The following is a 3,961-nucleotide window of genomic DNA, read 5'->3' on the forward strand; positions in this document are numbered from 1 at the left end:
TTCAAATGTTTACGTCTTGAATCTCCAAAATTTTTGTTGTAGAAAATGATTATAGTTTTTCTACATATCAATTAAGAACTTGATATTGAGCTGAGATTGAACTTTTTTTCAAATTGCTAGACTTATTGTTGAAAAAAAACTTTACACCTTGAAAACTGTAAATTTCAACATGATGACCCATTTTGAATGTATTAGCTGTTGTGCAAAGGAGAAAGATAGAGCTTTCGAAACATAGGGTGTCACCGTGAAAGTGATAAACTTTATGTATTTATGCCATGAAATTTAAACAGATGTCTATTTCGTCTTTGGGTTTTTAACATGCCAGAGTAGTAAAGTTGCAGTTGAATCCGCTCAATTCAAATATTTCACTTTTGCATTTGATTACGACCCGCAAACGCTTGTTAAAATTATCACGAGCCACAAGAACGAGTTCGATCGGCATTTAATCCCAGATTTTCACTAAACGTTTCTTAAAAGTGTCGAATGTCATATGTTTTACTTCACCCAGCTTTTATAGCATGTAGCGCTCAATGCTGAAGTCCAATGGATTAAATTTTCTTCTCTAAATAATTCCTTGACAAAAGCCACCAAATGGTCTTTGATGACGGTTTGGAGTACTTTTTAATTTTCACACCCCTGTCGATGAATAGCAGTGCAACTTTCTTTTGTTGGATATTGCTCCCAAAACCATCACAGCTGAATTATTCTGGAATCATTTTACTCTTCTTTCATCGGCGGAATATAATTGAAACATGCTCCGAGCTACAACCTATTTTTTTAGCCGTTAACACCCAATTTTTTCACTTAACTTGGAATTTGTCATTATTTTTTGCAAGAAAAGCACTGAAACTATATTCAATTGAATTATTTGTTTGAAGTTATGCTTTAAAAAAGTTGAAGTCTTGTACAATCATTGTGTCTTCCCGATTCGCACAAATGTTGCACAGAAATCGCACAATAAATGTGTGAAACGCATAACGCAACAGTTGTACTGCGAATACATTGACATAAAATGAAATCAGAATATGTATCATACACCGACACTTTATTTCTCACGTCGAGTGTATTAGTGACTGCACGCGCTTTTTTCTCAAGCGACGAGAGAAATTTCTCTCTCGCTCGTAGAATTTCCATGTATGTGCGACAAGACTATGCGACGCGAAAGGCGATATCTCGTTACTTCACGAAATGAGCGAGACATCCGTGCTGTACATACTTGATACCAGTGTTGTTAGTCTCTCACTCATACTGTCGGTGCGTGCTTGCTGCTATTCAGAGGAATGCATGAAGAAGAAAACGTATCTCGAAAGCGTGTGTGCAAAAGACTTGAAAAGCGTAGCATATGTCTCGTCCTCAAGCAGAAAGGAGGAGAAAGGTTTTGCTTCTCGCTCGCTTTGCAATGCTGCTTGATACCAGTTGAAACTGTTTGGGTGTAGTAGTTTGGAGCTGCCAAATACATTGGAGAAACGATAGAACATTATTTGCGTTATGCCCAACACGCAATCATTGTACTGGTTCCGAATTACATCAACAATTGCGCTAAAAACGCACAATTTTGTACTGGTTTCGCACCATCCAACTTTTGCGTGCAGTCTTTGGAACGATGTCGAAACGTTAGACAGAGACTGCTCCGCAAACAACGAACACTCTTATATAAACGTGCTTTTAAATATGCGAGTGATGAGTGCCGTAGACTGAATAATTCTCTCTACAAATCCCATGTATTTCGGGCGCAACTTTGTTTGCGATCTGACCCTAAAAGCTTTTGGACATTTGTGGACTCAAAGAGGAAAAGCTGTCCCATTCCTTCTAGTGTGATCTTGGGCGGCACAAAAATCTTCGACTGTCACGGAATCTTGAGATTTGTTTGCTGGTTATGTTTCTTCTGCGTTGGTCAATAGCTGTACGACATAATCTGAAGCTGAATTAACTGCGGCTGGTGTCTCTGTTGGTGCTGTTGACTTGGATAGTTTCGATATCACTCCTGCTATGGTTATTGCTGGTGCCAAGAAATTAAAAAGCGCCTCATTTTCTGTCGCTGCGCTACTGCTCTTGCCGTGCCGTTAATCGGATTTTTACCAAATTGCTTGAGCAACAATAGTTTCCAGCGTTGTGGAAACAATCCTTGATGTTTCCAATATTTTTAAACAATTTCAACCCCCCCCCCCCCCCTGGACAACCGCTCATATATATTCTTAAAATTTTGTATGGACCGTGGACATTACACATAACCCCCCCCCCCCCCACAAAGCTGTCCACGTGGTATGTGGAAGGCCCCTAAGGAACTATAGAGGACGACCAGCCTCTCTGCATGATTTTCGAAATCATCGTCTACAGTGTAATTCTAAACAGCACTGGAATAAGTTGATCAGATTATGCCGGGTCGTTCTGTGTCAACCAACTTGATCGAATTCACAAATACCTGTTACTCACAGATGAAAGCGGGATTGCAAATTGATACTGTGTGTTAGGGCCGCATTGGACACATGACTGGTGTAACAGAAACAAGCTCACAATAAGCATCGCTAAATGTGTGGTAATACTGCTGTCATATACAAATCCTCTGAAAAATTTGCTTTTAGTTATTAAGATACTTTAGAAAGTAAGCTACCAGATATAATTGGCGCCGTTAAACATTAAATTGTATTTGTGCCGTGTCAAATAAATTATAGATGAACAAAAAAAAATATACAAATCCTCGGAACAACTTGGTTTTATCACCAAAATTGGTCGAGACTTTACAGATCCACACTGCTTCCAGCATTGTATTGTGCTAAAGTTCGACCAATCCTTCGAAATGGCTGCATCATCTGAAAACTGTATGGCCTATACTGGAAAAACAGAATAGAACGTGTTCAACGAAGAATTGTTCGCATCGCCCTGATACATTTACCCTACAATACAGTACACCTATTAGGTTTCCCAGCTGCATAGTCCGTTGTAAGCTGTTGGATTTGGATACACTGAAGAGTCGTCGGAAGATTCGATAAGCAACCTTCGTAGCCAAGCAGCTTTACAATGAACTCGATGCCCGGGTTTTGCTTTATCACCTTCATTTTCGACCTTCAAGTAGACTGCCTCGTTCATCAAATTTACTAACAACTAAATCTCATCGGATCTTGTACAACTTTTATGAACCACTGACGTGCACGCTGGTTGAAGATTTATACGATTTCGGGAATGTTTCCTCACGTGCTTTTGGTAATATAATTTCAATATTGCAATACTTTTCAATTTTCGTTGTTACTTCATGTTGATAATAATAAAATTATCAGATGAATCGACCAAATTACAAAGACAAATGTTTTCTATAGAACTGAGACTTTCCCAATCCCAATTGGCGATTTTAGGTTTTCGGACTGCTTTGGAAAGCTGAAGAAAATTTCTACTTCCCAAAATTAATATTTCCGAACCGGGATAACTAAAGGCTAAAATCACTTAAAAGTTAAAAACAAAGGTAAACTGCTTTCTTAAACAACTTTGTATGACAAACCTGAAGTCCCCAAGTAGTACTACAACATTGTTGAAGAGAGTATTACTCGTACTCATCACCGGAGCTGTGAGTATTACGTAGGGTATCGAATGGGTTCGATACTTTATAAGAATGATTTTGTAAAAACATTTCTCAACAGAAATTGTTAAATGGTTTCAAGTAGACAGAACTTTTCCTTCGTGTGCGAGAGCCGAACGGCCGTTTTACATTTACCGGCGAAAAACAACTGTCAATACATTCTGACGAATCGAATTAAACGAAAAGTGTAACTAATTACAAGCCTGCCCATGAATTTTTTTTTGAATTAGCGCGGTATCGCGTAAAAAACGCGTTAATTGACAATGCGCGTAAAAAACGTAGCGTTAGTTTAGAAATCCATGTAAAAAACCGCCTTAATTCAAAAATCCGCGTAGAAATAAACCTCATAAATAATCCGCGGTAAAAAAAACCTGACTGTATATCAATAGT

This window comes from Wyeomyia smithii, chromosome 2 (genome assembly GCF_029784165.1).
Source record: "Wyeomyia smithii strain HCP4-BCI-WySm-NY-G18 chromosome 2, ASM2978416v1, whole genome shotgun sequence".
Classification (NCBI taxonomy): Eukaryota; Metazoa; Arthropoda; class Insecta; order Diptera; family Culicidae; genus Wyeomyia; species Wyeomyia smithii.